Here is an 11,444-nt window from a genome sequence, read left to right as displayed (position 1 = left end):
AGGTAGATTGCTCCATAGCTGGATGCCTGCCTCATGAGCAAAGGGGAGAAGACAGCTGGAATAGAGAAGGGATCACTAAGAAAGTGATGGCTGGAGGAATCGGTCGGGATGGGAGATGTGTGCAGAAAGTAAATAAAAGACCAAAAATAATAACCTCTCAGTGTCTGTATTGAAAACCATAATGCCCAAAAGTAGAGAGAGATTATGGGGGATAATGTCTGCTGTGGAGGCAGGGGGAGAGTGGCAAATGGGGAGTATACTGGGGATACTGGTGGTGGGGAATGTGCACTGATGGAGGGATGGGTGTTTGATCATTGATTGTAAACCAAACATGAAAGCTGGTAACTATATCATGATGATTCAATTAGATTTAAAAAATAAATAAATAAAAGGTTTCTGATAAGACCAATGGAAAGAAAATAAACTTTTTTTTTTTCCTTAGGAGAGGGAAGAGTGTGCGAACACAGTTTCCCCACTATCGCAAATTATGCAGTCGAGTTTCTTACATTTGGGAAAGTCACAGGGGTCAGCCCAGATAGAGGGCCATATATAAGCCTTGCCCTGGGAAAACACCTTCCTGATCATGGGGTGTCCCCTGTCAGATAAGTATAAAATAAACATTCTCTTATTCCCTTAACCACTCAAATCAAGGCTAATGAACATGGGGAACAAAAATCAAGGCCCAAATATCATCCTGCCAAATATCTTGTTTTTAATTTAAAATGTTATTATGCACAACTTATGCTTTCTAAATAAAAATTAAATTTAAAAAATATGTCCAGGGGCTGGAGCAATAGCACAGCTGGTAAGACATTTGCCTTCCTTGTGGCCGACCCAGGTTGGATTCCCAGTATCCATATGGTCCCCCGAGCACCGCCAGGAGTAATTCCTGAGTGAAGAGCCAGGAGTAATGCTTGAGCATAGCTGGGTGTGACCCAAAAAGCAATAGATAGATAGATAGATAGATAGATATAGATATAGATACATATATATCCATTTAATTTGTATATCCTAGTCTAATAATCCATCTGTTGATCTTGAGAAAAAATGTTTACTCTTAACTTTCTAGTACAATTGTTTTGGAAAAGTTTCGAATGTAGATTTAGTAAAGAATTGGAAGATACTTACTATAATAAATGTTACAGATAATTGCACAAGGTTGGTATTATTAATGCCAGTAAAATATTCACTAACATGGTTAAATGTAAAATTTAAACCTTTATATTTTACATCAATAAAATAATATATGATTACAGCAATTAAAATATGTTTTCTTGTTGTTGTTTTATTTATTTGTTGAATCACTGTGGGAAAAGTTACAAAGCTTTCAGGTTTAAGTCTTGGTCATACAATGATCAAACACCTTTCTCTTCACCAGTACTCATTTTTCACCACCAAGAACCCCAATATACCCCCCCTCGCACCCCTCCCAATGCCTGTGAGGCAGATGATTTCTACTTAACTCTCTCTCTCCTTTGATTACATTCATTATTTCGAAAAAAGAGGCACCATTATTGTTTAAAATTTCCACCCAACAATCAGAACTGCTGAAAAGGCATTGTGAAATACTTTGTTTTCTATAGCTGGCTATGAGAACTATATGATGTCTCACAGCTGCTATCCTGACAATGTGATTTTGGATTTCTTATATTTTACTAATTTAAGTCTGGAGGGATTTCTGCTAAGAGCCAGATAGTTACGATATTGGTTTCTGTGCCTTTGGAACCATGGCCGTGCCAGAGAGCCAGTCGTGGGTGGCAACTCATGGCCTCAGTAGGGCGTGAAGGACGAGCCAGTACTACCCCCTTCCCTTGATGCTGCAGTTTCCCCATCACCGCTGGTTCATACCTGGTTTTCCAATAAGCTCTAAGGTGGTGGCCACCTTGCTGCTGGGGGAAGAGGGTGTGGGGGTGGAGGGTGGGTGGTGGAAGGCGGAAGGGAGAGACACCCTTTCCCTCCCAGGGAAGCACGGAGCTGCAGTATAATGCATAGTTCATTCATTCACTTTTCTGTCGCAGGCTGCTGGGCTCTGTTTTAAGTTCTTGTGCCTCTGGAGCCATGACCATGCTGGAGAGCTGCTCGTAGGAGGCAACTCATGGCCTTGGTAGGAAGTGAGAAAAATATGTTATTTTTGAAGTGATAATAGTTTGTTTAATTCATATTCCCCAAATCACTGATGATTATATACATATTTTAATTGGCCAGCTTTCTTTTTTGCAGTTCTTATAATTTCTTCTTGGAAAAATTCCTGACTTTTGTCCACTTTTGGAAATATATTGTTTTTTATATGAATTGTTTAAATATTAACTTTTTATACTGTAGAAACACATTTCCCATTTACTCTAAAAACAGTTTGCTTTTGGGGATTGGGGTCATACCAGCTGCACTCAGGAATTACTCCTGGCTCTGCTCTCAGGTTTCACTCCTGGCAAGGCTGGGATACCTCATAGGGTGCTGGGGATCAAACCTGGGTCAGCTTCATCAAGGCAAGTACCCTACCTGCTGTACTATCTCTTCAGCCTTGAAGGGGTTGCTTTCTGAGTTTGAAACTTAGGTTTTTTTTAAAATATTAAATCTTTCATATTTTAAATATACAACCCTCAGGGCTTAGGGAATCTGCAAAATACCTTTTAGACTTAATGAAAAATTTATCAAAGTGAAACAATAAAGGGGTAATAAACAAAAAAGTCAATGGTATTTATCAATATATGTGCTTTAATTCAGAAAAAATGTCATTTTTAATACTACTAGAAAGCATAAGTACAAAACATAAATTTTAAAATTAGGACATGATATAGACTATAAAAACAAATAATTTTTGACATTTCTGTGTGATTTCATTGTGAATGTAAACAATACAATGTTATTTTTAAACTCTAGTTTCTAAATGAAATCATATGAGTAATCATATACTTGCTTAAATATTAAAGTAGTTGTGTTGGAAAATGAGAAAAACTGCTAGAAAAATGCCCCATGTACTTTATATCTGGCTTGTCTTTGGAGACTGTGCATCAAGTAAAGCTTGACTTCAGATGTGACTGTGGTCCATGCCAACTCTTGCTGACACAGCAAACAGAAAGATGAGAGGGAAAATTCTGGGTTTCTTCAGGCCGCAATAAAATGATCCTGCCTGAAGCATTAAGAAATTGAGTGACACTGGGATCTGTGCTCGTACAGCCTTCCCTTGGGTCAGAGGAAGGAAGATTTATTAAACCAGCAAGCCACGTTACTCTTACTCCCTTAAAAAAAAAATAATTAAGTTTCCAAAAAGGAGGTGACATTTGCTGTTGGCTTTTTTGTTTGTTTGTTTTTCAGTTGTGTGGCTCATTTGTTCTGTTTCACCCACTGGCTACCTTTAAAAAGATTTTAAAGGAACTAGGAGTATGGTTCAAAGGTCTTGAGCACAGACTTTGCATAATGGAGCTTGGGTTTGTTCCCCAGCATTGCTTAGTTCTCCCCAGGAGCTGCCCTGAAACATCACATCATGAGTATCCCCCAAGCATTGCTGTGTATGGCCCCCAAATATAAAAGTAAATAAAAATATGTAAAACAAAACTTTTTAAGCACTACTCCTGGGAAATACTCCACAACACATACACAATTCAGAACACGTGATGAAATATAGTCTCTCTTGAATAAAAAATCCCTGATAATTATTTCTTCTAACAAAATTTTTAGTGAATATAAGTGAAGAATTTAGTTATTTAGTAATCATCTATTTAGTAATCATCTGGGCTAGAGTGATAGCACAGAGGGTAGGCCGTTTGCCTTGCACGGGGCTGACCTTGGCCGACCTGAGTTCGATTCCTCTGCCCCTCTCGGAGAGCCCGGCAAACTACCGGGAGTATCTTGCCCGCACAGCAAAGCCTGGCAAACTCCCCGTGAAGTATTCGATATGTGAAACACAGTAACAATTGTCACAATGGAGACGTTACTGGGCCACTCGAGCAAATCAATGAACAGCGGGAGGACAATGCCAGTGCTAGTAATCATCTATGATGACTCTACTTGAAAATCCTTTAACATATTTTTATTTCTGCATGTAATGCAACATCAACCAACTTAGAGTCAAGAAAGTCAAAGACAAGACAAGACACTGAAACGAAAGGGTAAGTAGCCACAGAACTCAAATCATGCACTCTGTTATGAAGGTCAAGGATTAAGAGATACAAATTATTAGATTCAAGGTGAGTAAAAGTAAAACACAAGTAAATTCATAAATGTACTAACTATGTAGATGAATTATCAATGTAATGATTTTTTAAAAATAGCATTTTTAAACAAAAATTAAATACTGGAGAGGTTAAATAACATGAGCAGTCATTCAGGTTAGAGTGTATAGAGACAAGATTTGAATTCCATTTATTAGAATCAACTTGAGTTGGGCTCTGACATATAATCAGAATCTTACTATATGTGGTCTATATAAATAAATAAGTTAGTTCACATGAAAGAGATGAAATTAGCAAAGTCCATTTTTTGAGAAAAAATGCTTGGAGGAGAAAAACAATGAAACATATGAAGAAGTAGTGGAAAAGAAGCTAAGAGAACAATTGGAATAAAGAAAACAAACATGCAATAATAACAACAAGAGCAAAGAAATGAAGAAGGGAGAGCAGAAGGGAATACAGAGAAATAAGGAGTTAGAGAAAGAAATAAGGGGGTGGTGGAGGAAGAAAAAGGAAAATAAAACAAGAAAAACCTCTGTAACTGGTTGTAGCATTTGGATATGAATAAAACCGTGACTATAAATTAAATTAATAATCAAGGGAATAGACTATGTCTGGCCTACATTTATTTCTTCCAAAAGATCTAAAAAAACGCTTCAAAAATGAATGAATATAAGAGTCAATCATGAACATTTAATTTTAGAGAAAGTAATTTACAATGTGTGCATACTTGGGTTATATTTTTCAGGTGGTAATTTTTTAGAGACAACTATATACTCCTTCTGTGTGACTTTCACTTTTTAAAAAAACTTCAAAGTCAAATTCATATTCATGTCAGAAGACTAAATATTAATTCAGCAAATGACTTGTTAGAATATAGAATTTCAAAATTGTATTCATTGTGTTTATTTTGGTTTCTATTTAATTTTGCATCACTATTTCTACACCTGTAACTTCTATTTTTTCTTTTATCATTCTTTAATAGTAAGTTATTATTACTCATAGTAATAAATACATTATTATTTTGAGGTCTGTGATATCAATCTGTGATTTCAAGTTCTGCTGTCACTTCTAGCTTCTATCTCATTAACTAAAGTCAAGATGAATCTGCATCATATCAAGTTCTGTATTACATAAATGGTGTATAAAAAATTCCAGATATCCCACATTTACTTATTTTTAACAAGTCACATCGTTATATTGTGTCTAAGATCTGTTGGTGCTTATCTGGCCTTCTTCTGTCTCACTAGAACTGAGGTGCAAAGCCTTCCACAGTCCTCACTAAAATCTAGAAATAATACTAGTTCCTATTTTATGATCATTATGACTTAGAAACACAGCAAAATTTATTTATGAAGATGGCCAATTTTTCCCAGTGTTTGATGAAATAAAATGATTATTTGTATTCTGATAATATTACTCAGCATTCTTTTAGTTTTCTGGAATATTTGATATTATATATATATTGATATTATATAGTTTGTTCAATTAACTATACTATTGTTTACTATCATTACAACTTGAAGATTTCTTCTTCTGAAGGAGTTTGAAGCAATTCAAATTAAGTATAAAATAAAAATAAGGTAATTAGGAGCGAATTCAGATGATCATTTTGAAGAAACCAGATAGGAAAGAAACCACTCAAGATGGTTGGATTATTACTATTCATTGCTGTAGCTTCTGTTTACTGACTGTTAAGTGAAAATTATAAAATACCATATCATATACATTCTATTTCTTGCAGATGATTCTACATTCATATGTCTGTAGAAACATTTTTCTTTAAACAGAAACAGAAAATTTCTGTCTAGTCTTATAAAAAGACTTTTGAGTAAGATAATCATATTTTCTGTTAACATTTTACAAGATTTCATGAATCATCTATACTGTGTTGACTGTCCGAATAACTTGCTTCACTTTATTTTGCTTTTTGCAAAATTTCATTTGAATAATAAATACAATTCAGAGGACTTACACTTTATCTGATCCGCTCGAGCTAGGAACCTTGGGGGGTATCAAAATCAAATCTATAAAGTGATGCAAATGAAGTTTGGATAAAACAATAGGTCTGAATTTCTACTAACCATATTATTAGTTCACTAGAAAGAAACTTCGAGTGGACAAAGTTCATGATCTTAGTCAGGAGTTGAAAGCTGAACCCAAGGGTATGTGGCTTCAATTTGTCCAGACATTAGTTGCAGCATCAATATAACCCTGATCCTGCCGCTTGCAGAGGATCCCATGTTCTCTGTTTCATTAGGTTTTCACTATCCTTCTTATTCTTATCATCACATTTTTTCTCATTCAGCATTGAGAAGAGATTGCACATAAAAATCAGGAATTGAAACAAAGATTAATATAGTCAATAGAATTAACATTGTGAAATTTTTCTTAATCTTAGTGATGTGTGATTTTTATAAGATATTTGAAATTCATTATGAACTTTGGAAATCCTTAACATAATATGCTTTTTCTATTATGAAGATGGATATGATATATGTATACATAGAGTTATAGTGTTTATTTCACAAATTAGAAAATTACTACCAAAACACATGTGCTTGATTCAAATTTTATAGGTGTCATGATATACATATCAGGTATTTGATTTAATAATACCAAATTATAGGTCAAGTAATATTTTATTTCTGTTAATAAGCTATTAATACAAGTATACAGTTTCTTCTCTGTATTGCCCAGATTCAATTTATTGAAGTAGTGGCAAAATTTCACAATGAGATTTAAAAAATCTCCTGCTTGGAATTTTCCCATTTTGCTTCTATTCTTGCTCACGTCCTATTCTACGCCTCTGCAAATTTTCTACCAAGTATGTTCTGTTAAAGAACATAAAACATTTCTCATTATCTCACTTTGCCTACTAAACAACTGGATATTAGCAAGTCTGACATTGAGCTTCATTACTGCTTTTAGTACATACTGGAGACTTGGAATATAGCAATTATTATTCCTCACAAGAAAGCATGTGAGGGTTACTTGTTTAGTTAAAAATGTGACACTGAGCAGCTGTTCCAGGAAAGCCCCCAAAATAGAGAAGGCTCTGTTTGCCCACATTTCTTTCTTCTCCTCTTCCTTACTCACTGACGTACCAGCACACAGATGCTAGGGTTGGTTATTTAAACCACTATCCAGAGGGATTATTAAAATCCTCTTGAGCCAAATTTTCAAGAAACAAATGGGTTTCATAAATGTATATTAATCTGTTTAGCTTCAGATAATGAAAACACACTACTCTGGTATGAATCATATGTGGCATGTGAAGCCCCAACCCCTCCACAGGAATGTAACCAAAGGCACTGAGGTGTTGGAATGCAGCCTTGCAGTCAAAGTGCTTCATGGGAGGTATGCAGAATACAAAAAAACAGACCCAAATTAGGGGAGGTTCAATTTTAGAATAATGAGCTAATTTCTGCTCTCTGTCTCCTCAAGGACAGAATGACACCTTGAGTCATGTCTGAACTAGTGGGCCCCTATTTTTCTAATGCCCTTATTTTAGGTAAATGCCTCAGCAACTGTGTATAGGATCACAGGAGGACTGTGGGGCATGTATACTTTGAATGATTTTACTTAGCAGGAGTTTGCTGGGTCTCTGATGACCAGCACAGGCATCTAAGTAGGTGGACCCTCAATTCATGTGCAGGACCATGAACTGAGTGTCATGCGCATGACATGATATGGCATGATGATGTTGCAATTGTTTTTTAGTAGAATTGATGTCCTGAGACTGAGTCCAGTGAGTCCTAGGACTATGTCAATGGCTCATTTGCTGAAAGAAAAGTCCAACGTGTGTAGTGTTTCAGTATCTGAAGATACCTTTGCACCAATCTTGTGGAAATGATTCCATTATATATATAATATATATTATATATAATATATATTATTTAATATTTATATAATATATATTATATAAAATATATATATAATGTATATAATATATAATATATAATCTAACATGTGGTACATGACTCCCTCCTCCTCAGTGCACATTCATTGAGTCCATTTCCTAGAATTTTCCTTAGGTTTCCTAGAATTTCTGGGAAATTATAAGATGTAATTAAACAATTCTCATTAGAGAGGAATCCTAGCAACTGTTTTGAGTTCATCCTTCCTCTGCCATAGTCTAGCTGGTGTTCTGTAACTACTGACTCATTTGGTATCTGAAAGGCTATTACTACTAAGTGGAGAAAATAATTACCTGTCCTACAAACATCACAAGACTATACCTTTATGACAAATAGATAATATGTATAAGTAAAGCTGTTGGAAGCTCAAAAATAAATTATATATCAAACACAATAAAATAATCCTGAATATTTTAAAGTACAAAATTAGACATTTATTTATTTTTGGTTTTGGCATCACACCTGGTGATATGCAGGGGTTACTCCTGGTTCTGCACTCAGGAATTATTCCTGGCAGTGCACAGGGGACCATATGAGATTCTGGGGATCGAAGCCAGATCAGCTGCATGCAAGGCAAGCACCCCACCTGCTGTACTCTCTCTCAACCCCCAAATATAAATGTATTTTAATTATTATATTAAATTGATAATGAATTAGATATGAATTAAACAAATTAAATTCATAATCATCATTTAAGAATGTTTATTTTTTTTAGGGCTGGAGCGATAGCACAGTGGGTAGAGCATTTGCCTTGCAAGCGGCAGACCCGGGTTCAATTCCTCTGCCCGTCTCAGAGAGCCCGGCAAGCTACCAAGTGTATCTCGCACACACGGCAAAGCCTGGCAAGATTTCCCTGATGTATTCGATATGCCAAAAACAGTAATAACAAATCTCACAATTTGTTGTGAGATGTTACTGGTATCCGCTTGAGCAAATCGATGAACAAAGGGAAAACAGTGCTATGTTCAACTTGAAATTATGTACCATTTGGTAAAATGCTCTGACTTTCATTTAATATTTTCACAGTTTTACTTCGTGCAATTGTTCGCAAATCTTGCAAACTCACTTAGACAGAAATTTCTGGTATACTATTCCTCTTCATTTTTCCCCCTTTGGTCTAAATAAAACATCTACATTCCATGAACTCTGGGGCAGCTGAATCAACCACTGATAAGATAAATCAACTTAAGGTTGTATATAAATCAGCCTGATCTTTTTCTAAGATAACCTCTAACAATCAACCTTTAGTCTTCTGGATGAGGACTGTATCCAGTTCACTCCATTTCCCTGTAAATTAATCCAAACTGATCTGAATGCACTCATTTCAGAGACTTTACATGAAGTCTCTTTCTCAGTTGATTGCGCTGGACTTAAACTAAACCACTTTTCTTTGGATAATGTAAAATTTGTTAGGTCCAGAGGACAGAGCTTCAGTTTGTAGACCTCACACTAAGTGATTACACAAATGAGACATGTAGATCAATCCTCTCCACTGCAGTCATCCAAGTAGCCTGTTGGGTTTTGTCACTTTGCTAAGAGCTGACTTCAGATCTCATGTAAACTGAAATGCACAAATAGTCTCTTGGCTGATCCTTTTGGAGTTGCTGTGACAGGTTCCAATATTTAAGCCAATGTTTCTTTCTTTTATAAAAATATTATGTGTAATCTGCATTATTCAGATCTTTTTGTGTTTAGTATCATTAGAAGAGATAACACTGGTAATAATGAAAGTAGGAATAGGATGATGATTTTATCTACTATCAAATATCAGGCATTTGTGAGGACCTTCACATAAATTCTAATAATCCCATGAAAATACTAATTTTATTCATTAAAAAACTGTCAACTGAGGAGTCCATGTTTAAACAATTCCAAACCCCAGTCTTTCTAAATTTTATAACTGGCTACAAAACCAGTAGCAGTTCCATAAATACTGAGGGGTCATAAAAATATTCCTTATTTGTAGGAATATAATTCATGGCAGATAATTCTAGCAGTGTGTAGATGCAATAGAAGGTCTGTTAAAGGCCTCTGCATCCTCTCTTACCTGTGGTATGATTGAAGGTCCTTTTTAAGTCATATTTGTATATTGGCATCAACTCAGAATTTTCTTTTTAAAAGAAAGCCAGAAATTACAACGAAGTGAATATGTATGAAACAAGAAACAGGCATCAAATGGCCAAATGCACTAAAGTGAGTTTCTGAGAATTTGAGCTTAACTCAGCTTCATACGGAAAGAAAAAAATGAAAGCAACCTGAAGATGCAACTGGTTTGTATCACTATTCTTTTGGACTTCCAGTGAAGGATCAGATTGACTGCCTACAGTTAAACAAACTAACGAGAACTTTTATCCACATCCATTCTGCTTTAACCATGAAACTCTAACTTGGTTCGTATTTGTGTATGGATGTTTAAGGTACATTAAAAGTCACTGACATAAGAATTTTTATATTTATTAATCAATTTCTCTTGAGAAATATTGCTTATTATTTCTTACCTTTTTAAATTTGTCAGTAAAAAACAGTTGTAAAACTGAGTTCAGTATTTTACTTCCCCTAATTTTCTCTTCTTTTCTACATTTGAATTCCCTTAAACACATCATCTTGGTGTCAGTTTTCTAAATCAATTACCAAATTTTATTCCTTACTCTCTGTCTTAAATCTATCAATGTAAACTAGAATGTCTAGAAATGATTTTACAATAATTACTTCAGTAACATTAGGGAAATGTCACAAACTCCAAACAGAAGTTCATTTGATAATACATAAAAATGATGCAATACTCAGATATATTAATAAATTCTCTTAGTGGACATTATAAGGAGCAACATTAAAGAAAAGCAATAAAACAGTTTTAAAAATTTTTCTTAATGAGGACATCTTTTATTTTTTAAAGAAAGCTAAATGATTCTATAATCACTTATTTTAGTATCTGAGTTAAGAAACATCCAACTATGTTCTCCATGCACCTTTAATGCTTTAAAATAAAGTCCTTCAAGAGAAAGTGAAAACTTGATATGGAACAAAGTTGTTCTGAAGTAAAACAATCTTTTAAAAGATTGCTGGCTGGGACAACTTGACATATGAATAAGTAAAAATAAACACCTTTTCTTTCTGAGAATATTTTTCTTTCTTATTCTTTGCCAGACATGTATGCTTTCCTTGGTGTATGTAAAACTTTCCATCAAAAGCATGAATCGTATATTTAATTTGTTTACTTACCATTGAGTGACTCAGGTACTAAAAACCACCTGTGTAATCCAAGTTGCATAATATTCTTCTTAGTCTTTCAGGGATCAGCTTCAGAGTTTTAGCTCTGTTACATTTTAAGCACAGCAAAGATTTTTTAAAAAGT

The 11,444-nt window shown here is 34.7% G+C and overlaps 1 non-coding gene across 1 annotated transcript; it reads right to left on the bottom strand.

Annotated features, from left to right (window-relative positions):
* Positions 1 to 444: 444 nt before the first annotated feature.
* Positions 445 to 610, bottom strand: LOC130016718 (U1 spliceosomal RNA). Its single transcript, XR_008791258.1, has one exon. It is a non-coding gene; the product is annotated as a U1 spliceosomal RNA (small nuclear RNA).
* Between the last annotated feature and the right edge of the window lie 10,834 nt (positions 611 to 11,444).

This window comes from Sorex fumeus, unplaced genomic scaffold (genome assembly GCF_029834395.1).
Source record: "Sorex fumeus unplaced genomic scaffold, SorFum_2.1 ptg000007l, whole genome shotgun sequence".
In the NCBI taxonomy this organism is placed as follows: domain Eukaryota; kingdom Metazoa; phylum Chordata; class Mammalia; order Eulipotyphla; family Soricidae; genus Sorex; species Sorex fumeus.
This window is presented reverse-complemented; position numbering and strand designations above follow the sequence as displayed.